Consider the following 24,312-nt stretch of genomic DNA (forward strand, 5'->3'; position numbering starts at 1 on the left):
TCACATCTAGGTAACACTATCTTATCGCTGTTCGCAATGTACACCAAGGTAGATATCTCCAGTTAATTATCTCCAAGTAAAACCACCTCTCCTTTTGTAGTGAAGACATAACATGTGATACATATGCTTGATCTGCCTGGATTTGGTTGTTATTATAAAGTTGTCATCAACTTCACCTACGTTCTGTTGTTACTTTACTGCTGTGAGCCAGGACAAGACTGCCAAAAATTATTTGCGGTTCTCGATTTGCATAAAGAAATGCAAACATATTCCAGCAGCACTGGGAATCGTTCAGTTCATTTTCGCAAACATTCACAGGAAGGAAACATTGTTTGCAAGGACATTTTTGGAAACGAGAGGCTCATTAGGAGTGCTCGTGAAGAGGTATATTTGTAGGTGGCTCCATATTTGAATGGGTGCTGGGGAGAGCGTGGTGGCAGAGCAGTTAAAGCCTCTGTCCAAGAGAGGCGAGGGGAGGGAAACCCACAAAAAAAGGCTGCTCCCAATTACCCCATCCATAAGCAAGCACCTTGTTAGTCAAGCTCAGGACGTGCCTTCCACGCTGCAATCCCGGCTGCAGAAAACACCGCAGCTTACCCAGCGTGGGGCAGGCTGCAGTAACCCTGCCATCAGAATTGAACTTGTTCCTCCCACAGATCACCCCGGCGTTTCCCAATGCATGGTGCAATACTGGGATTGAGATCTCATGTTGTTCTGTGTGTTGTATTTACATGCCTTTGAGCAGTTTCTGCTGGACAGACATTTGCGTGTTCTCAGGAAGTGTGATGTGGCAAATATCTTTGGCAAGACGACCAAAATTTTTATGATGCAAACTGTGCCTTAGTTTAGGAAGGGGATTTTGAACTCCCTTACGCTCATCTGTCTGCACTGAAGCCCTTGATGGTGCCAGACCCATCCAGGGAATGAAGGAGCTTTGAACTCTAAGACCTTTGCCACTGATCAACAAGATGATCCCAGGCACATCATTTAACTGCTTGCTGACTCAGATTCACAAATGCAGACATCAATTATATAAAAAGACAACTCCCTGGAGTATTCCAAGGCATTTTTTTGGTGAAGTACTTTATCATCTTTGGACAGAGGTGCTACAAGCTAGTGATATATTTGTTATGATTACAGTGATAGCAAAGATCCCAGAATTGCAGGTTAACGCAGCCCTGTACACCAGCTGGTTACTGCACTTACATTTATTTCTGCCTGCTTTTGTTTTTGAATCCATGCAAGTGTATGACACCTGACCCATGCTAAAATTAATCCTATATCCTCTTTGGAGAAGATCATTTTCACAAAGCCTCCACATATCCTTGCACGGCCAAAAAAATATCTCCGTGAAGCTTCAATTAGTGTGCGCATTGCGATGTGCAGAAAGCAAAGAAAGGCTGGAAAAGCAGGATAGAAGAGATCAGATCATCACAGGGCAATTCTCACGTAGCACATTCACACTGCAGCAGTCAGCCCTTTAGAAATGCTAAGGAGTTAAAACTCTTTGCTCTATTTAATCTCTAGGCAGAAATACCTAGGGATCAAGTCAGCGCTTTCTCTGGAAAGTACATACTGCTTTTGCTGTCTGCCACCCTGAATGAGGGCATCTTGCTGTCAGACCGGGCTGGACCACCAGATGATTTTCCGTTTCATGTGCGCTCCAGGGGCCGCAGAGCTGTGACTGTTACCAGTAACTGCACTGGTGTGTCCTGTTCCGACAGTGCTGTGGGAGCAGCCGTGCCTGTCTGAAGTAAAGGGGCATTGCCCGCAGCATCCCGTGTGCCGTGGCATTAGGTGCTGTGAGAGGCTGCGAAGGGTCCTGCTGTACGGCATTGCCATGCATAGGTGCAGAGTTTTCTGAGGTTCAATAAAACTCATCTCTTTTCTCAGGAGAACAATAATTGAAAATTTCTGCTGTGACAGTGCCTGTGTGGGAAGCAGCAAAAGGCAGAGGGAGGAAAATAGCAAAAGCGTACATTTCCCCATGGAAAATTTTGATTTTGCAAACAGGACACTTTAGGTAATTATTCCAGTAGAAAAATCTCCAGCTAGCTCTAGTACTTACCACAGTCCTGGCACTTAATGATATGGCTTATGGCAGCAATCACTTGTAACACTGTGGCATGCTGTCGGAGGGGATTTTTATTGCAGTTTGTTGTAGTATGAATTGCAGTGGAATAATATAATGTACTTTGAGCTAGTGCCCATTGCAGAAAATGAGATCTCCCATTTGGGATCAAGGTACAACGATATAAAACTAGAATAGCTCACATTTTGCAAAAAGCATAAAACTCCAGCAAGGCAGCAGAGATTTCTCCTGGTGTAAGACAGACCAGAGTCTTACCCTGCTTGAAAGAAACCCTGCTATGCGTTTCACAGAATAAGCTTTTCCTACCTTCCCCACCTGTTAGAAAATGTTCCTTTTGGGCTTCTCTAAATGAAAACTATACACGTGCAATATCCAATATATACAAATAACCCTGCTTAACGTTGACCTGGCATTGAAATTTAAGCGGAGCTCCCCTTGGGTTACAAGCAGCATTGACTTTTCATGTGCTGTCTCTGGTCACGTTTAGATGCTGGAGCCAAAACAGCCTGGAAGCCTTGTGGGAATTCATTGTCCCCCTCGCCACTCCTTCCCCCTCCGCCGCTTTGGAAACCTCCCGGCTGGAGGCACTTTGATGGAGCACAAGCGGGACTGACAGCCCCGCGCAGTTGTTCCAGCTGCTGGAACACGCTCAGTAACCTTAGAAATGAGAGAAAACAAACCTGGGAGTCCCACAGAGCTGGTTTTAAGGTTCCCATTCATCCCCAAGCATAAAACTCACAAAACGCACTTTAAAAAGCTCAGCCCCTCTTCCCTAGCCCCCCCAGTCCCCCATCTGTCGAAATCGAGCCCTTTGGGGGCCGGATCCTGCGGGGTGCTTAGCATGGCCAAGCACCAGGCTCCTCTCTGCAGCTCTGCAAGGTGCCTGGCCGTTGGGGAGGAGGTGCTGAGCCCCCCAGGATCAGTCCCTGCCAAAAGCTGGGGGGGCAGAAGTGGTAGCACTAGCAACAGGGAGACAAAAGTCAATTGTTCACCAACAATTCGGAAGGAGGGAGCCCTGAAGTCCCTCCAAGCCACTTGATTTATGGCTTGCAATAATATGTGTTGGAGCACCACAACCCAGAGTGCTGTGCGGCGTGACCTGTAAAAATAAGTCTATTAACCCTAATCAATCTCCCATTATCCACTCTCGTCCGCAATTTAGCCAGCAAAAGAGTCACCAAGGCCTCTCAACTCAGTTTGAACTAATCCCATTGTCTTTCCTAATCAGGGGCCATGAAAGAGGAGCAGCTTCTTCACAGCACAAAATTATCACTCGGTGTTTAAGGAAAAAAAATTGGGGGGGGAGCGAAAACAAAGGTTCTTCTCTTTCATCTTTTAATGAGAAAATGGAGAATTGTTTTCGCTCTGAATTGCCGGGGCTAATTGAAGCCCGGGGCTCCAGTCGGGATGCAGGGCCAGTGGGTATCGGTTCCCAGGGCCCGCGGGGAGCGCCGGGCGCAGCAGTAGGTAAACTGCTCTGACAAAACTTCCTGTTGCAATTAGTAAAAGCTTGTATTCAGATTAAGTGCTTTATTAGGGAAGCTAATTATGAAGTTTATCGGAGATGGGATGCGGCTTGGCTCGGCACTGCGGCACCCCTCCCCATGCGAAAGGGGAGAGCTGCTCCAGCCTTTGAAGGACAAAGGGACCTGGTGTGTCGCTTGTACGGACTAATGGTAATGGACTCAGCAGAAAATGTCACTTGAATCCAGACCAGGAAAACCAGGAATACAAAGCCTCTTTCTGACTGAGGTCTTTTCTTTCCTTCCCATCCCTTCCCCGCCAGCCTTTTAAAAAAAGAAAAAAAAAATAGGAGGTCCTATCAAACTGGCAATGCCCAAACCAGCAGTAAATCAGGAAACCCTGCAATGTCCCCTATTGGTCTCTCATACAGCAGGATAATACTCAGCAATCAAAACGTGCTCCATGGCGAAACAACCACTAAATTAATCCAGTAGCAAGTTAATTTTCTTTTGCTTTTTTACGTTAATCAAAAAGGAAATGACAAAGTGGGGACATTATCTTGCTAGAAATGAAAACAATCCTTGCAACATTCCCCCCTTTCGGCATGAATTAGAGCAGAAGCAAACACGCCACAGGACTCCAGCAGATCTTTCAGGATTAATTATTATATTCACTAGCAGTTCAGCATTTTCTTGTAAAATTAAATTTTTCAAAACCCTCTCTCCTGCACACACGAGCCTGTTGCCACCTTGCAGTGTCCCCATGCGGCTGGAGGACGAGAGCTCCCACAGCTTCAGGGTGTTTCTCTTTCAAGGGCACACAAAAAACCTCGAGCGGCCTCAGAGCCGAGGGATGAACTTCCCAAATACCACCACTGTCAACAGAAAGCATCTCCATAAAACAGCTGGAGTCAAGGCAGAAACTGAGCCCCACGGGGACGCCCTCCCTGAGGAAGCCCAAAGGGGCTGGGGAAGCTCTGCCGGCCCCGATGGCCACGGCAACAGCCTTGAGTCTGCCCTTGCCCCAACCTCAGCTCCGAGACAGGAGCAAGCTCCCTCCAAAGCCAGGATGAAACGATGCTCAGCCCAAGCATCCCCCTCGCTCCAGCACGCCAGTGGATGGGTTTCATCACGGTTTTGGACAAGCATGAATTATTGCACGGTGCAAGAGAGGGAAACCTCATATGCATGAAAATGCCTGTGTACAGCAGACAGTTTGAAGTATGAAGGTTCCCAAATAGAAAGAAAGAGGGACAGATACAGCAATACTTGGTAACGTTCTTTCTCTCTCCAAAAGGAACAAGCTTGAAGCGAGTCATCTGGACTTCACAAGGCGTCAGAGAGCCCGTGTCAGCGCACGATCAGCTCCGGTTTGATCCGTGCGTTTAGTGACAGGCCCTCAGGCAACCAGTCGGCGTGAGAAATTGTACCTATTAATGGAGCTGTGGGGACAGGGGCTCTCCTGGAGTGACAGAAAATATCAAGTCTGGCCCACATATACTCGGCACCCTCCCCACAGCCCTGTGTGTGCTTCAGACACTTGCACACACACGCTTTGCTTTATATAGGTAGGGAGGTATGGATAATTATATCTGTGCCTATGCGATGCACTCAGCATATGCCTCAAAGGAGAGGAAGGCACTGACACCCTTTTTAGAAGGAGCATTGAAGATACTGTGTGTTATGGATTGGGTAAGCTATTAGATTTATTTAATGAATTAAGATCCTGACATGTTATTTACAGGATGTCTTTGAAGATAGAGCTGTAACTCATGGCCTGCCATGGGAAATTCTCTGCACCAAGGCCTTGAGGAGAAAGCATTCATTTTTTTATGGTGTCTGTTGGGGAGGGAAATTAATGCTAAGAAGGCAGTGATAATTTGCTGCTTTATAGGACTGAATTATCACCTTGTCAGCACTGAGACGAAAACCCTGAGCCATGAACAAATATACCTTTGCACCTGAAGCTGGCTGGATAGGCTACCGTGAGCTCACATCACTTCACGTCGGCTCTGTTGTTCCAGTAATTAATTCTGAAGGCTCCTGGATTTCACCTTGTCCTTTCATTTGCTGGGCATGCCTTAATTTGGCACTCTGGTATTCCATGCTCCTTCTCCAGGCTCACAAATCACACGCAAACCCTTCCTGAAAATAGAAAGGGGATCTGTTCTCCTCTTGATGCAGATGCACAACTTCCCGGAGAGTTAATGTGAATTTGGCACGTGCACGGGAGAGGCGGCTGAACCCCACGGACCAAAAAGTCATTGACACAGAAAAATAATTGCAAGAGAAACAGCTGTCCGAAAAGCAGGAGTACTGTGACTTTGGATCAAATACATTATGCCGTATTATAAAATAGTTTTATTTAGCATTACCTGTTCTGCATTAGCTGGAAGGTAGAGTCCTTACCTGTGGTCTACTTTGCTTGCTCCATTTCTTACTGTCCCTTTTCCCCACTGCATTTATTGACATGGGGAAAGGTAAGGATTTTTCTTTAATTGCTCCCAGATGTTGAAGAAAGGTCTTTTGTCCTGTAACCACACTGGGGTCAAAGGGATGTGGAATGAGAGGTGGAGTGGTAAAGGACTCCCATTGGCGAGGGGGTGGTTGTGGGCCTGTATTCCTCTTCCTCAGGCTGAGCAGTCCCTACTGATGGGCTTGAGAATTGCCCAAGGACTTCTGGACTTCTGCTCTGGATTCCCAGCATAAAAAGGTGTGGATTTATGCTAGGGGCAAAGGACATCCCTCTTTCCTCCAGAAAAATCTGCAGCTGCTGTTCTTTCCTCTGAAACAGATCTGGCTCCTGGGCAAGAGCTTCTTCAGCACAGGCTCTAGGCTGCCTCCGACCTGGAAGGCAGATGCAGATAGGGACAAACTGAGCTCAATTTTACTAGGAGGCTGAGCTGGTCGTTAATCTAATACAGTTAAAGCACCCACGTACATGCTTTCAGCACCCTCCCAATTATGTACAGTTACAGAGCTACGAAGAAGAGCAATCAATTTTGCTCTTCTGTCAAGAAGCACCGTATAATAAAATAACAACATGCTCCCACATGGCACAGGGACCGTGCTGGATGAGGACAAGGCACCCCTACACATGCGTGCATTTACCATTTTCTATGTCCAGGTATAAGCCTGGCAGCCCAGCCGCCTGCCGGTACACATGGGCTTTTCCAGTTGTCTGTATTGGCCCGACGTTGCTCCCACAGCAGGTAAATACTCAGGTCAGCGGTGTGTATTTTGGCCAATCACACCTTCAACAGCAAAGAGACATTTTACTTGAGCAGGCAGAGAATACAGCCCAGGATTGTTGCTCTGCTTGTGTTTCAGAGCAGGAGGAGCTGGGACATGTCTCTGTCACTTCGTCGTTCTGCAAAGCCAACGGCTCTGCTAGAGCAAACTGGAGCTGATCAAACACTTTCTGACGACCTGAGTTGCACCTTTTTCCCATTCCCACAATGCTCATTCATCAAAAGTGCAAATTTTGCTAAACTGGGCCAGTTGCAACAAGCCAGGCAATGTTTAAGAAAAGGACTGTTTTGATATTTTCAAATTGCAAGGTGCTTCACTCAACACAACTTAGTCTCAGACATCTCAGGCATTTCTACAGCAAACAGCCATGAAAAAAATAAGCTCAAAAAGTTTATTTTGATGAGTTATTTTTCATGTTTCAGGATCTGAATTGTATGAGCCCATTTGGAATAGGAGGCTTTTTTCAAAATCCTGGAAATTCTTGTGTGTGGGGGGGAAGCCATCTCCCACCCTACCCTAACAACAACAAGGGGGGATTTCAAAATGACCATGGAATTGGTGGAATGGCTACCCACTGCTCACGGATCGGCGAACAATTGCACTTCATTCATCAATATTTGCAAAACACTCTGGTATCCCTGGATTCATGCAGCTCTAGATGGGTCATGGGTAATTATTTGTATAAAAAGAACCAGTCGGACAACGTTGTTCGGTCCTGAAGTCATTGAAAGATGTTAGCAAGTTTGGCTTCAAGGGTGGTGGAGAGGGAGTGTGAAAGCCGATTATCCAGCTTGGATTCTCCCTTGAGTAATTTCCATCGTTCCCGTTTAGCTTTTATTTGTTCTCTAGGAAGCCTGATTGTAAATCAGAACCAGGCTGCCTTCAAACACATTTTCAGACAGCCTGCCTGCACCAACAGGACAAAACTCAGTAACGCATCTGTGTGGCTGGTAACCATGATATCACTTGCTATGTACAATCCTTTTCTCCATACTGTACCTCTAAAAGGGTTTTGCTTTAGAAGGATTACTGTACAGAACAGGCATTTTGTAGCAAAAACTCCATCTACATAAACAGGCATTGCCCAGAAGGCAGGAAACAACCCCTTATCAGTGCTAATCCACCCTCTGCCCTATCCCTATTGATAACCAAACAGCCATAGAAAACAGGCATATATTAAATGATTAAAAAAAATTAGCAGCATATGATTCCATTACCCCTTTCTGCAATTTTTAGTCTCACTCAATAATTACTGCATTGACTGAATGTAGTGCGCAGAGGCAGACATAGCTATTCAGGGAGGCATTTCATTTAACATCTCAACCCCTATGCAGTCACTGGTAAACTTTCTAAGAATTTCAACAGGGATAGTATTTATCGTTATCCTTATTTCACCACAATACAAAAGTAGCCACATTGCTTTCATAGCTGCATCTGTGTGCTGGTTTTGGCTGGGATAGAGTTAATTTTCTTCAGAGTAGCTGGTATGGGGCTGTGTTTTGGATTTGTGCTGAAAACAGTGTTGATAACACAGGGATGTTTCAGTAACTGCTGAGCAGTGCTTACACAGAGTCAAGGCCTTTTCTGCTTCTCAGCCCACCCCACCAGCGAGCAGGCTGGGGGTGCACGAGAAGCTGGGAGGGGACACAGCCGGGACAGCTGACCCCAACTGCCCAAAGGGATATTCCATACCATAGGACGTCATGCTCAGCATATAAAGCTGGGGGAAGAAGAAGGAAGGGGGGGATGTTCGGAGCAACGGTGTTTGTCTTCCCAAGTAACCATTAAGTGTGATGGAGCCCTGCTTTCCTGGAGATGGCTGAGCACCTGCCTGCCCATGGGAGGTAGTGAATGAATTCCTTGTTTTTCTTTGCTTGTGTGTGTGGCTTTTGCTTTACCTATTAAACTGTCTTTATCTGAAGCCATGAGTTTTCTCACTGTTACCCTTCCGATTCTCTCCCCCATCCCACCATGGGAGGAGTAAGCAAGCGGCTGTGTGGTGCTTAGTTGCTGGCTGGGGTTAAACCACAACAAGGCTGAAGGAAAACCCAGCTGGCTCTCAGAGATGCAAGAAGCAAGCTGGATAAAACCATGCCACCCCTCCACCGTCACTTTTCTGCCCATCATTTATTCCAGCGGTCAGATCTCACTGCACCACAAGACCAAGGGATTCCTATGTGTCCCAGTAGAAACTCAAGAAAAAGGGAAAAAGCAGTTGCTGCTCCATAAGAAGGTCAAGGTCTGACTACCCTTCAGCTACACGTCCCATTCATCATCTCTCCTTGCTCAGTACAACATCACATTCTCTATCTGATCACCTTTCACGCTGGAAAAAAATAAAGCGGCATCCAGGAGAACAAGGAAACGGTGATTGGAGGGGGTTATCCGGACAGCAAATACCGCATCCATCCATCATGAAGACAAGAATAACTCCGGCACTCCGTGTCACGGGGGTTGCAGGCAGGAGGCTGCTGGGAGTTTTGGGGTTGCTCTGCAGAGGAGCAGTGGCTGGCTGCACAGCTGTGGCACCCAAAAAACATCCAAGCACAGAGCAATCTGCCCTTTCAGGTGCCAGCAGGGACCTGATCCTCTGGCCCAAATCTGAGCCAGGGCTTCCATATGCTTTCTGCGGACTGCCTAAACACTGATGTGTCTGCAATGCAGCAACACAATTAGTCCTTAAACTTATGTTCTCTGTTTCACTGAAGGATTTGAAAGCATTTGCACTACTAATTGTCACAACATTCTGCAGAGCTAATCTGCTTTTCACATATCATCAGGATGGAGAAACCAAGGCACAGCTACGAGACAGGCTTCCAAAGCACCTCACTGTGTGCAACCCAGATGATTCGTCTCCAGCCTGCAAGGGCCCAGCACTTCTTCAAATTACTGGGCAAGTCCTTTCTCCGAGGCCCAGGGCTGCCCTTGAAATGCAGAGTTTGCTCTGTGCCAGTGAAACCGTTCCCACTGAGTGGCAGATTGACTGGAAAATGGTCTGGGTTCAGGGTAACAACAGCCCTGAGCATTGCTGCAACAGAATAATTCATCTCAGAGACATTTTTCCCTGTCAGAGTAAATGTAATTATGTACATGATATAAAGGAACAGCTCCCCAAATGGAGAAACCAGTTAAACCTGACTTGTGTCCCCAAGGACGAATTTCCCTGTGAAGTTTCTGGTATCTAATAAAGACTGAGCCTCTGCTGGTTTTCTCCTAGTAGGGCCATTGCTAGTGTCTCTCTTCTGTCTACCTGCTTATTCTCACACAACAGAAACTCTCCACCTCTGGGCCTCCCACCTCTCTGACATATGCTACAAGGGAGATTACCATTGCCAATGGCTTCCAAAAATCCTGGGGGAAAGGACAGTGAAATCTGAAATCCCTGGGGTGCTGCTATGCTCCGCCCCCCCCCGGCCCCCCCCTCAAAAAAGAGAGAAACATAGGAAAGATAGTGCAGCAGATCTGTCTGCCTGCATCTAAGACACAGAAGACTTGTATTTTACTGTCTTTTTCAATCTAAGACCCAGGATTTGGCTAGGACACAGAAAAACTTGCTGGAAACCAAACAGAAAGGGCTTCTGTCCAACAGGGCAGACTCTAGATCAGGGCTGTCCAACTCCTTGGGCAAGGATCCCGTTAGATTTTCAGCAAAGAAGCAAAAATCAATCAGCACAAGACAAATTTTGCAGCCTTGTCCAGGTAGAGCTAACGATACTTACTGAATATATGCACACTGAATGCCCTAACTGGCACCACTTCCCACGCTCGCACAACATTCCCTCTCATTCCTTCCCATGCTTTTTTCTACTCCCATCCCCTGCAGGGCAGGACAGAGCGTGGAGAAATCACTTCTCTGAGCCTGGAAGGTTTGGGGAAGAGGGTTATAGGAGATGCCTGCTCTTAATGGGCCATCAACAGAGAGAGGAAAGGGAAATCACCTTCAGCCTGGTATGGCAGAGCCAGAGGTACCAAAAAATCACTGTGATGGGTACAAGCTCCCTTTGCAGCTTCTCCCATTCCCAGCTACTCCGTATGTCCACAGGAGGAGAAAAAACATCTTGAATATTGGACTCCTGGTTCACACAGGGATGGCTCAGTCCTGCATGAACACCATGGGAGCTGATATACCACGGTGTCGTACCCAACAGAGAAGAAAATTGAGTGCAGGCAGCCTCTAATGGAGCAGGTTTCTGGAAATTCCCAGAGAAGAAAAATAACTCATAGAAGGTCCTCAGTCACTCCTTCTTATGCGTCACTAATTTTTGAAGATTTATGCCCACATCTTCAGCCCTAGACATCACTAGGTCTTCGCTGGACCTGGCATCCCTGTCCCAGCACAGGGCTCATCCCTTGCTGCAGCGGGGGGCCCATGAGGGTGGTGGTGGTGCACGCAATTGACTGCAAGATCAAAGCCCGAGTGAGAGAAGACTCTGTGGTATGAGGCTGTCTAGCCAGCTGATGCTAACCACATGTGTAAATCCCAGCAAAAATGCCTATGACAATAACCTATTTGCTATAACTTGCTTCTCTGAACTTTGAATTCTCCTTTGTTGCTTTGTTTTGGTTTTGCAGCTTGGCCTGACAGCTTGGGTGACTGGCTCAAAGCCTGCCTTTGGGCTGCATTTTCTTTCACTAAAATCCCACCTACCTTGCCTCGTGTGTTCCTCCCTCCTGCCTTGCCCCTCTTTAGAAGTGTCAATTCTTTGTGGGTTAAAGGATTCACTGGGATGTGCTTGTTCAAAATGCAAACCAAGAATTATGAGAATTGCCGTTCTTACCCTCTATAATGTTAATTTGATCCTAAACCTTGGCCAGGTTGGCTACAACTTTTTTGTACTTGGCCCTTGTTTTTCCCCGTGGACCAGATTACCTGAAAGGTGGAGAGCAGAGTGAGTCCCTGTCCAGCCCCTCTCACTCAGAGCTTGGACTCTGGCGAGTCCCCAAGGTACCCACATGCTCCCTGCCAGAGATGGTGATGTCCCTGTCTGCCGTGAGCAGCCTGAGGTGGGGCAGCAGGCAGCAACGCTCTCCCTGAAGCTCTCCCCAGCCTCCGGTGGCTCAAATCTCAGAAAAAAAATCACATTCTAGCCATAAACCACAAATGATAAAAATTACCTCTCAGCACAACACAACTTTCCGTTGGAGGACTGGAGATACCAATGCACCTTACCGTTGCCTGCACGTTACCAGCCTTCCTGGTACCAAGGCACAGAAGATCTGAGCTGTAACAGCACATCTTCCCAACATCTTTAATTTCTGCTTTTAGCTCTAAGGTGCACGATGCCACTCAACAGGGGACAACAATCACAGTGATACCGAGGATACCAACAGGAAGAATGCTGCCCTTCCAAAGAGCACAGCCTTGTGAGGTCTGCACCTGGTGTTACGTACTTCTGGGAACGGTCAAACATCTCCAGTGACATTATGGTTTGATGGATACAGTACTTAATATCTAACCTTCTCCTACATGGACCGTGACGTCACCTTTCTGCATGACCCACAGCAGCACTTCTAGCTCTAGACACAGCCCTGCTCACGGCCAGGACCAGCCAGGCTGCTTCATTGCACCAGTGACACGTTGGCCAAGTTAGGAAGTCAAGTGTTTCTTTCTCCAGTCACTGCTGGGTATCTACAAAATTTATGAATCAATGAGTCAAAAAAAAACCAAACTGGGCCCAACCTTCAGCTGGTGTAAATCAGTGTGTACAGTATAAATCACTACAGAGCAACACTACATGCGTACCTGGTAACCTTAATTACCAGAGTGGGATTTCATTAGCAGAAATGAAAGGCATAAATGCCTTTAGGTCTTTCTGGCTTCTGAAACCATCAACATCATCATGCATACATTGATTTTAGGCATAGATAAAGAGGCCAAAACTTCTCCACCAGATGTTTGATGGGCATTATTCTTCTATTAAATAATGATATGTTTTAGGGACAGATCCACCGTGCAGTATTACCATGTCCAGATCCTTTGGGATGTAGGGACTCTGAAGATTCAATTAGAGCACCTCTGTGGGTCTGGGAATACTTACTGCTGATCTGCCACAGACTACTCTAATTGTCTTGTTCATGCCAAAAAATTCACCAGTTCTGCTCGTTAACACAGCAACTGCACCTTTTACCTTCCTAAGGGAGACAGCACAGCGAACAGAGACATCCTAACCAATTGCATTCACCCTGGAGCATTTGCGTTAGGCAGCTCCTCTGGGTAGGTCAGCGAGCACCTGATCCAAAGCACATAGAAGGAAATGAGAATTTTTCTGGAGATGTCAAGGGATTGACACAAGGTCCCAAGGCAACAGTTCAACATTAACCTGGTTTTGCATGAACTGTCTGTGGCTTGAAGCTGGAAAGACTAAGTTCGGCCCTTCCTTTTCCTGCATCTTTGGACTCTTTCCTTTCCAAAGCGAGCTTGCATTGACTGAACTATCCAGAGGCTCTACAAGTTTTCCTGACAGCCATAAAGCCCAAGATACCTACACAGGCCCCTGAGGACCTGGAATACAGTCCATATTCTTCAGAAGTGCCTGACAGCATCAAAGCTAAACCAGCAATATTATTCTTGCTAAAAAAGCGACTAACAAACAGGATCTACCAAGAAAAGCCAAAATTAATTGCAATCTAATGATAATGAAGAAGCTGGATCCGTTTTCCACAATTGCCCTGTGCTAGCTTCACTGTGCCATCCATCTGCAGAGCTCTCATGCACGTGTCCCACTGGACAGCACTGCTACTTAGAGCTGGCTGGAACAGAGACATCCTTCAGAACGAAAAGATCTGATCTATCACAAAAGATGTGTTCTCATTTTTGACAGTCAAAACCAAGACAAAAACAGTCACCCAAATTTACTGAAAACTAGGTCTAAAACATTTCAGGCAAACACTTATTTTGTTTATTAGCTGTTCTGCTTCCAGTCGTCTTTTACAAGAGGGAAAAAAAAAAATGAAAAAAGCCAAAAGCCTAAACCCCACTCAATTTCCAGGAAAAAATCTTAGTTTCTTAATCAGAACTTTCCATCATAAAAAAAGTTTCAGGCACTTTACAACCAACCAACACGTGACTCAGGGCATAACCTCTCAGATCACCCAAACAGCTTCCCTAAACACATCTGATTCATGATGCTTCCACTTCTAAACTCCATCCATTACTCCAAGACTGGCAGCTTTCTTCCATGGACAGCAAATGAGGGCATCACCTTGCTTGTGTCTTCTGTGCTGTGATGGAGGGATCCCTTTTCTTAAAGGAAAAGAATAAATTATGTCATGGAGAAGAAACAACGTCTCCTCTGGGACACCAAACCTTTGACCCTCCAGGTCACCTTTCAAAGCCTTGGGCCAGGAGCTGCTGAATGCCATTGCCGGGAGCCGTCTCCATGCATGGGGTGAACGGTGACCCCTCTCTAGCTTGTAGCTGCAGTGGTGACCATGTTCAAGGATGACTCTGGTGGTGGAGACTAGCCCATTCACACCAAATGCTGCAATGTTAGTGAACGGGCCCTGCTGCTGGGGACCTGGAGAATGGCTGCGTCCAGCTGCTACCTTCATGGACATTGAACAGAAAAGAACAAAGGGGTATTTTACTCCCTTCTTTCCTAAAAATATGTCTGTATACACCCACGCACAAATGAAGTCAGGGTCTGTCAAGGCTGTTGACAAATACTGATCCCACTCTGATTTAGGTCCTCGGCAGTTTTAAGGCAGCTCCTTGGGCAAGTTTAGGTTCCTGAATGTCATTTCAAAACAAAGACAACTGGAAGGAGGTTTCCAGAGGCAACTGTGCCATGTAGACACCTGATTACTACTGAAAGACTATGGCATTTGGGCACATTGCCATCTCTCGTGTCCATGAATGCTTGCTGCTTAGTAGCCTGCAGGTACCTGCTTAAAACACATGGCTTTTCTGTCATCTCAGGCCTCACTGAAAAACCAACAGGAGTTTGGTACCTTTTTGCTTCCAGCTCTCTGAACATCAGCAATGCTCCGTCCCTTCATAGGCAGCTTTGGCGAGACAGCTGTTGAAAACCCTAAGGCCATTTTCAAGTCAGACTCTTGCAAATCCCAAAAGGCATCTATTTGCATCATTGGCCTCCCAAATCTGTTTGCAGCTACTTAAATCACTTCATAATGAGACTGAGAACATAGGAAGAGGTTCTTCCTTTCTCCTCTCCCACAGTCCCAGAGCATTTCTTTTCCCCCCCCCCATCAGCTCTGCTGGGACAGACAGGGTTTGTCCTCCTGCCCTGCAAACTGAGAACCAGCAACTGTCACATCATATTTCTGAAATCATGGCTTACTACTGCCACCATGGACTGAAACATGGAGGAAGAAGGAAGTTCAGCAGAGGCCCAAAAATAAAGAATAATTTAGAATATTATGGAGATGAAAAAAAAAAAATCCAATTGGTTTAAAACCAGATGAGCTGCAAAGGGGAAATATTAACTGGCTGAACAGGGAGTATGTGAGGGCTGGGAGGAGGGGGAAGATGTCCCTGCTTAATATTGGAGGTGCTTTGAATGAAGTGAGAAGACAGCAGAGGCTGAGAGAGAAAAACATCTCTCTGAGCTGGGCCCTTTAAGAACAGTTGCAATTGAAGTGGAAGAATTAAGAGCACAGCAGCTGAGGGCTGGAATAAGATTGATTTAAGACTAGATACAATTTAAAGGCAAGGCAGAGGTGGAAGCAGAGGCTGGAATGAAATCAATTTACACCAAGATGCGATTTAAACTGATGAACTTGGGATGTGAGAACTGGATCTGGGGGAAGGGAAAAGGGGGATGGGGAGTCAGCAGCTTCAGGAGAGATGTGGTATGAACCCACTGCTAAGGTGCTGGGGGGGGGAACCAATGGGTCTGGGTGCTGCTGTTGCTGGAGGGCAAAGGGCTGGTCCTGAAAACCTGCACAGAGCCAAAATTTGGTATGTAGGAGACAAGGAGACAGCCTGCAAGGGCTATCTGCCCTCATGAACTTGAATAGGCACAAAAGGACGGTCTTTAACTAATCTCAGCTGGCCTGGTGATGCCTAAAGTGTTCCTTATCCTAAACTATGATTATCATTTAATAGTGATACAGGACTTTAAACACATCGATGTGTGTGAGATGGGTCAACATGGGCTAGCAACCAAGAGAGCTGCCACTCAAAGAGCCCAGCACCTAACAGGGCAGGTCACAGCTTTCCCTAAGGTCTTTTCTAAAATCAAGGGGTTTGATAGGACCTTGTTCAATTGTTCTTAAATTAGGACTCAGCTGAACACATTTGCAAAGATCTAATTTTGAGGTTCCTTTAAAAACAAAGAAGTGTGCTTCCACTACAAAGGGACTAATTTTTGCCACTTATTTCTACTCACTGTTGCTATTCCTACACCAAAGTTTGTCCACATAGAGGGAAGTGCTAGAAGGACTGAATTCAACCAAGGTTTAGTGGCTTTCCAGGCAAGCTGAAAAAAACCCAGCAAGTCAACAAGAGGATCCACCTTATGTTTTCCAGGCTGCTGAGAGATGCCTTCTGCAGGTACCTGGCTGCATTCTTGCTTCAAGGCTGCCAGTTGCTTTTCAGGAGTCGTGGGGCATCCAGTCCTGTCTGCACCAGCAAGTCCCACCTCTGGACCATTCCCAGCTCACCACCCCTGATGTCACTGGGCACCTGCAGCAGGTTTGGCAGAGAAGAGCACCACAGGTAGAAACTCAGGGAGTGGGTCTGGGTGCAGCACTGGAGCACATCCACGCTGCTGCTTCACCTGCTTGATCCCAGGTTGGGAGCACAGGCTGGGGTTTTCCTTGGGTGATAGAGGCTGGGTGCTGTGGGCACATAACTGATGTGTGAGAAGGTCTCCAAATTCCTGGGGTGGGTAAAAAGCCATCAAGCAAGGGGTAGCTTGTGCCTGCAGCCTGAACCCCTAGAGGCTTTTGCATTATCTGAATCCAAATACATTCAGAAATATCAGTGGATTTGGGAGGGAACATGGGAGGCAGGATTAAGGCCACAGTTGCACCATATTAAATGGTTTTGCTTAAAAATTCAAGCCAGCCCCTTGCACCACCGTAAATCAGGAAAGCGCCATTGGAATCTGCATTGGCGCAGAGATGTAAAAGGAGCCTGGCTGGACACAGGTACTGGATGTGGAACAGCAAAAGGCAGCCTGGGATGAGATAACTGTAGATCCAGTGGTTACAACAAGGAGAGACCCTTGTTCTGCCCTTCCCATGGCACCTCCCAGGGCTTCCCACCTGGCTGAAAATAATAGCTAAAAGGCCTGATCCTCCTCTTACTTACATAGGGGTAAATCAGGAGCATCTTCACCTTCAGGCCAACGAAGAAGGAGACTTAGAAAATAGATTGTGCCTACCCTTTCTTGCCAGGATGTTTCTGGATTAGTCCTTTCCTCTCCTGCTCCCATTAACAGAGGGGGAAAAAAGGAGGAATATGTGTTTCCACATTTATCTCCCATGGTGATTTTTTTTTTCTTTTTATATATACACTCCAGAGTTTTCCTTTCTAGTTACTATTGATTTTGTCGCTGGTTTTTTTTGGTTGGGGCTGTAACAGCTCCAGGGTGGCAAAAGGGGAGCTATGCATGACAGAATAATTGCGGTGCTTTAGAAGGTCCCTCTGTAGAGCCTGTCTGCAAGCAGGAAGCAGCGTGGGTGTGTAATGTACAGGAGATGCCCTGTAAATAAAGCAGAGGATTGCCTGGAGGAAGAACAGGGAACAACAAAGGCTGTGCAGAACAAAGTGGCTGCAGAACATAATGTGCTAAACCTGAAACTCAACAGAGAAGGGACTGGATGTGGAAAAAAAAAAAATAAAGACAAAGAAACCCTAATACCATAGGGAGGGAAGACGTTTACATTGCTAAGTCATTTATGGAAACAGAAAAATGTATTTTAAGTCAAGGCAGGAATAATTACTGGTCCATCTAAATGCTCACTGGGCAATCTGGATGTAGTTTAGGAAGAGCAGCGGATGCTGTGTGTTATTCTTGTCAAGATATAAATTTATTCCCTTTATGTGCATTTCAACCAACAATGCTGTGATTAAATGAATGGATTGGTGGCGGCGTGTGGGGGGACATATTGGCCTTTCCACAGAGAGGCAAACACTTAAATAAGTACTGTATGTTATAAACTTTATCCCCCAGGTCACCAGAAGTTTTTGGACCCTGGTAATAAGAGACATCATCTCTTACTTCCATATTATCCATTGTGATTTGATTCTGGCAAACAGACAGGACAGCTTCTAGGCCAACACAAAATATGGTGGTGAGCATCCATCTCATCGCTGTAGAGGGACAGCAGTGCCACCCCGATGGCACCGTGACTGGCTCTGAGGGCTGATGTCGATGTACAACTCTAAGCAAGGCATCCTGCATCCCGGGGCATGAAACGCACATCACATGACTGACATGTGGGACTTTTGGGCACTGGCACATGAGAGAGGGAAGATCTGTCTCACACGGGAAAGCCCAGCTTGTGTGCAAGGTGCCAAGTAAGGAGCAAGGAAAAACAACAGGGGGAGAAGATCTGGGTAGCTCAGAAGAGCTTGATGTTCAAGTTGGAGTTCCCATACCACCTTGATATTTAGGGACCTCCTTGAGATGCCTCAATTGGAGCCTGATGCCTGAGGTTGCTTTTTTAGTCAGCTGAAAGTCACCTAATATTACCTTCCCTGCAACTTTCTGCTAAGGAATGAGAACGCAGCTGGATACATCCCCTTTGTCCATAGCAATACAATTGGGCTCTTAAGTGTCTTAGCAGGTGACATGGATGGAAACAAAAACCAAGACAGTCCAAGTGCCATTTCTTTGGCATTGCAGTGTGTCAGCTGAGAAACAGAGCCTCCCCCTACCCAGACCCCACAACTCAGGTCTTTAAGGAGCAGTAAATGTTTCCTGGAGAAGGCAGAAAGACAGGCACTTTAGCAGTGAAAGGAACTAGTTGGTGACCTTGGCCTCTCCAAGTCCACTGCTGCACAGCCCAGGGGCCACAGAAAGGACACCCAGCAAGCTTCTCCCACTTCTCACCGGCTCCCAAAGGGTGGAGAATAGATTTGCTGTAAAAAGGTCCTGGGCCTCAGGCTCCAAAAAAAGCCATTTCATGTCTTTGCAGGGAGAGGGGCAATAAAGGTAAGACAGCAGTTTGCACAGGGCTCAGCAGCTATGCCTGAAATATGCTCGCTGGGGGCCGTGGGTGCGTCAGCACACGTGCATAAATACCCACTGTTTGCCATATCCCAGCTCCAGTAAATCTATCACCAATCCATGAAGTCGCCGCGCCACTAAGTCTAATAGTCTAGACTAAACAGAAAAAAAACACGGAGGAGTTTAGCCCTACACGCTTCCCAAAGGATTAGCTGACTCTACAGCGGGTAGGTTTGAGCTAATGCAGATATATGGAGTGTAGCGCAAACAACTGGTGTCAGCCAGCAAAGCGTCGATGTGGAGAGAGCGCACTGCCAGCTTCCCAGCCCAGACACTCCCCGTGGGATGCTGTTCGAGCGTATTCCTGAGGTCACAGGCTTGCTTTCATGGATGCTGTGAACATCTCTGTGCATGGGTGTGCACCCTCATCCAGGCAGGGAAAGGCAATCACCATTGCACAGCTCATGGGGCAGCTGTGTATAAACCTGGACGGCAGTTTTTGCATCAGATTGTTTCAATACCACCCCCACCCCTCCCCAGCAGCCCATAAATAAAAAAGAACCTTCTTCTAGCACTTTAAAAATAAAATGTTTCGATTTTTTTGTCCATCAGCTTTTTGTTGCCACATCTACTCTTCTTGTCTTTAAAAAGGTATTTAGCAAATTCAACAGTGATGTACAAATCTGTCTTTTTATTTCATAACCAGCCCCCTAGCCAGGTAGATTCATGGACCAAGCACTTGCTGCTAAAGGTGACTCCTTCAAATTCTTGTAAAAAAGATGAAAGCAAAGGAATTACCTTACTCAGTAGGAAACAAGGATCCGTTCTCTCCTCTCTAACAGGTTTAACCAACCACTATCCTCTTCTTGTCAGCCAAACCACAACACTCCCTAGGACTCCCTAAAGTAGGATCTCCTCACCGAGGTTTCCATGGTCCACAGGTGACCACATGCAGTGGTAGATAGCCTGCAGCTGCTCCCCAGCAGTCTACCCCCGTCCGGGTGTTTTCACTTAGTGTCATAATGAAGAGAGTGCAAAGTTGTCGGCAAGAAATGCTGGCAGCTGACAATATTAGGACATTTCAAGTGTTCCCCACCTTTGCTGGCAATTAGTAGATGAAACATTTAATACCAGACTGCAGAGAGGGGCTAAAAAGCCCCAGGAACATCTGGAAATGGTGGAGCTCCAGCTTTGGGCTGTCCCTGCCTGGCTTTGTGTATGCTGAGTGTCTTGGGGGAGCTGGCACTTGTTAGCCTCTGGCTGGTTTTGGGTCCTTACCATTAACCATGTCTGGGGTCACTGTATTTCCTCAAGTCCATCTCATTTTCTTTTCAGGACTTGCTTCAAGCATCCACTCATCTTTCAATGCATTTTAAACTCACCCTAAAATTGACACTCTCGTGGAGGCCAATCACAAAACATAGGTCTAATGTGTAAAGAAACCAACTCCGTCCCTCCACAGCGATCCAACACAGTTGCTCAAAAATTCCTGTCCACAAGCGAGCACCAGCAACGTGCGAAGGAGTCCCTCTCCCTCATGTCCCTTTTCTCAGCTTGTGAATGCAAAGCACTTTTCTTGTCCTTTGTTGTTAGCTTGATTTTGAACAGGCTGAGAATGAAAGAAAACCAGACATTTCCAGTACTTTTAAGCCCCATTTGGTCTGATTAAAGAAGTCTTAAAAAAAAGAGAAAGGAGGGGGAAAGCAATAACTTTTTAAAACTTGTCCTGAATGCAAAGGAAAATGGAGGCCACTGTAATTCAGGATTAATTGTAGAATTACGTTATTCCTGCAATGCTGGTTGAGGGAAAGAATAAGCACTCTTGAAGTCATTAAAGAAAATCCCAGTAAAATATTACTTAGCTGATGTGTGTAGTCTTATTGGCCCTTAAGGGAATGCGTGCGGCAGAAATGTCCAATTTATAGCTCAGAGTCTGTCTATAAATATGTAGTCCAAAGCTACCTCTCTTTGTAGATCCAAGGAGGGGGGAAAATGTTTATCTGCAGGATATTATGGCTGACCTAAGACCGTGTTTCAGGAAAGCATCGCTACTCAGGAAAGCATGGGGCACATAATTAATTGAAAGTCATTGAGATTGAACTGGGGCTTCAGACCACAAGAAGTTTCTTTCTTCTCAGGTAATTGCTTATTTGCCTGTGTGATATGTGAATTCAGGCCTAGTTTTTTACACAAAAGTGATGTAAAGATGTCTGAAAGTCACCCTGCTACAAGCATGACTATGGGGGCAGCATCGTTGCACTGACACAACTTCCCTCCTGGACCTTCTGCCTGCAGCAACAGCGGGGTTTTCTCAGTCAGGTCACATCATTTTAGGCATGGGGAAGGGAATTCTGATCTGCAGCGAAACTGAAAGTGGTTTGACAGTGTGCAGGGCAGATTTCATTACAAGCAAGAAGGGCCTGGGGAGGTGGAGGAAGGGAGATGTGCCCAGCCATGCTGCTGGTGATATCCCTGGGGGCCAGGCCGCTGCTGAGCAAGGCAAGGGCTGGATGATGCTTCTGCTGGGCGATGCAATGCTTCTGCTGGGCTGGAGCCTGCCCCAAGGGCAGAAATTGCAGCTTCTGCTTCAGTAGGAACAGCAGTCCCCATCCTCCAGCCTTACCCACACCCACCACCCCCCTCTTCGTGTGGCAGGGGGTCCTTGTCCAGCTTTGTGGGGAAAAGGTCTAGTTTTGGCTACTCTCCTCCTCCTGCTATTTCTCCTTACATTTGTCATCTGTGTTCTTTCCTCCTGATGATTCCCAACACAGAGTTGTTGCCATATAAATAAATAGAACAAGAAAATGGGAAATAGAAAAGGACAGCGCTTGCAGTACTATCAAGCAGAAATGACCTTTAATCTTAACCCTGGGATGAAATCAAAAGCTTTTAATCCAACACATGCCAGTGTCAGCAATTGTGCAAACAAGATCCCGAAATCAAATGGTTGCAGTTGCTGCAGACCCAGCTTCATGTGTTTTGGCAGAGATGGGTGATGGCCAGAGGAGCTCCCGGAGCTGTGGCTCTGGACCGATGGGCACCGGCAGAGCGTGCAGGAGACCAGCCAGACCTGCAGCCCCAGGACACGTGCGGGTAGCGCAGGGTGGGGGGCACGGCATCCGTCTGACTGCAAATGAAAAGGAAATGCCCATGCAATTGGCCAGTCTCTTTTCAGTCCCAACGTATCTTGACAAATTTGAGCATATTGGAAATATATTATGTCATGGTATGGAATGGATTTTAAACACACCAATTGGCTCACTGTAATATTTTAAATACCTGTTAGAGTGCTGCCACATGGCCCGGCAGGGTGTAACTGTGGGTAATGAGATGAAATTGAGCAAAGGAAAATTAAGGCCAAATAACAGGAGCAAATTCCTCGAGAATGAGATTTCCCGTTCCCAGACCACAGCCGGGCTGGAGAGCCGGACTGGGACAGCCGAACTGCAGGGAGGGCATTTCAGTGAGCCCCAGCATAGAGCATGCCCATCCCAGCACAGCATCCACAGCCCCACATGCACTGCGGGGTCCTAATGTGGAAAGTCAGCAGGGTCCCTGTGCGAGCCCGGAGCTGGCTGAGCACAGCACTGCGTGCAGCACCCCAGGCTAAGCTGTATCACTGGGACACCATTATTTCACTGGCCACTCCCTTGAGTCCCAGTTCCTGCCTGCAAACCAGAGGCCAGGAGAACTCGGCGCATTTTCTTCAGGAAAGCCCTTCAACAGAGCATTTTGCAGCTAATGGTGGTGCTGTTTGAGGGCTGGGGAGGACTGGGGAAGATCAATGGTCTGACTGAATGGAAAGTAACCCAAAAGGAGATGCAGAAGTGCCAGCAAACCAGTTATAGGGCCTCACTTCTCTTTGCCAGTACTTCTAGGACCATCTGACTGTGAGGAGCCAAGCACATCCTGCAGTCTGGACCTCCATCCTCACCTGTAGCCATGGAGAAGGTGTTTAGACTTGATGGATCCGACCCTCAGGATTCAGCAACTAATAGCAAAGTCGAGATCACAGATCAAAAGCTGTAAAAGCAGCATGCTACACCCAGGCAGGCATATGCACTGTATGGGCAACTTCAGGTCCTATCCCATTATCCACTGACTTCTCCTGTATCCCCCTCAGCTATAGCCCCACAGTTCCCCTGCGGTTCCCATCCCCAGGTACCCACCGTCACGGCAGGCAAAGTTTCTTACTTGTGAGTCAGGGAGCCTGATGGAGCGTTTCTGTCCTTCCTCTGACTTCACATCCTTTTCTGCCAAAGCTTGTTTGTGCTTTCCCAGGTGTACAAAGGAACAGCCCATACCTAATTTCCGTTTGGGATTGACTCCTGGAGTCAATTTCAACAAATATGGGCACTTTTGCCAGACTGCCATGGTACAGCCACGAAGCGTGACAGCATCTGGAGAGGGAACCTGTGTCCTGCAGAGACAGGGCAGGCAGAGGTGTCCTGGGGTTTGCACCTCATCCAGTGATGCTGGAGTGAAATACGCACAAGCTGCACAGGGCATTTTTGGAGCGGGAACGTTGCCTCCAGGCCTGGACAGTGCTGAGCGGTTTCATCACCTGTTAAGCCCTTCTCAAAGCCCGGCCGTGTATTTTAATGAGCGTTCCAGTTGTGCTATAGAAAACCTTTGTAAAACTCTGGCCAGCTGCCTAGAAAATGACTGAATGAGAAACCTCTGTTTTCTGGCTGTGGAGCCATCGGTTACCTGGCTATCTTCGACTGCTCCACTGCATGTCATCAAAGGACAATTCATTCATTCATTCATTCACAGCAAACTCCATTAACCTCCTACGTGAGCCAAAAGGGTTCTGAATCTTGAAGATGCCCCATGAGTCTCTCCATGACACCAGCTAATTATCTCCTCATTAACAACAACATTAGCATTCCATTTGATATATACAAGTTAATTTGTTAATTGCACTTTAATTACAAAGTTATTAAGAGCTCAGAGGCATTCAACAGAAGATTGCAATTAACACAAGCTGCAAAATTGCTCCCAGCAATTTGGAGATGTTATCGGAAACTGATTCTCTGCATTCAACTGAAGATGGAAAAGAGACAGGAGATTTATGGGCTGACATCATGAATTCCCTCTGCTCCCTCCGAAGATGCTTTTACTCACACCCTGGGAAGCACCAGGAGCTGCCATGTTGAGATACTCTTCACATAACTGATTTCTCTGGCTTGTGTTTCCAGCAGCTCCGCTCCTCGCTGTGCACTCAGCAGAGGAAGGAGGGAGGAAGGAGCAAAGGAGGCATCCAGGGGCTGAGTGGACTCAGTAACTCACATGAAGTATTTGGCATCTCGCAGATCAAGCCTGCACACAGACACAAACCCGCAGTTGCTGCCTTCTGTTGTGG

The 24,312-nt window shown here is 46.9% G+C and overlaps 1 long non-coding RNA gene across 2 annotated transcripts; it reads right to left on the reverse strand.

The window, feature by feature from the left end:
• Positions 1-1,071: 1,071 nt before the first annotated feature.
• Positions 1,072-19,804, reverse strand: LOC127023942 (uncharacterized). 2 transcript variants are annotated; one of them, XR_007767504.1, is made up of 5 exons: positions 19,746-19,804; positions 6,667-6,809; positions 5,965-6,402; positions 5,509-5,700; positions 1,072-1,929 (listed from the first exon to the last, which is right to left on the reverse strand). It is a non-coding gene; the product is annotated as an uncharacterized LOC127023942 (long non-coding RNA). The 2 variants fall into 2 exon arrangements; XR_007767503.1 differs by lacking the exon at positions 1,072-1,929 and having other exon boundaries at positions 4,876-5,700.
• Positions 19,805-24,312: the final 4,508 nt, after the last annotated feature.

Source organism: Gymnogyps californianus, chromosome 19 (genome assembly GCF_018139145.2).
Source record: "Gymnogyps californianus isolate 813 chromosome 19, ASM1813914v2, whole genome shotgun sequence".
In the NCBI taxonomy this organism is placed as follows: Eukaryota; Metazoa; Chordata; class Aves; order Accipitriformes; family Cathartidae; genus Gymnogyps; species Gymnogyps californianus.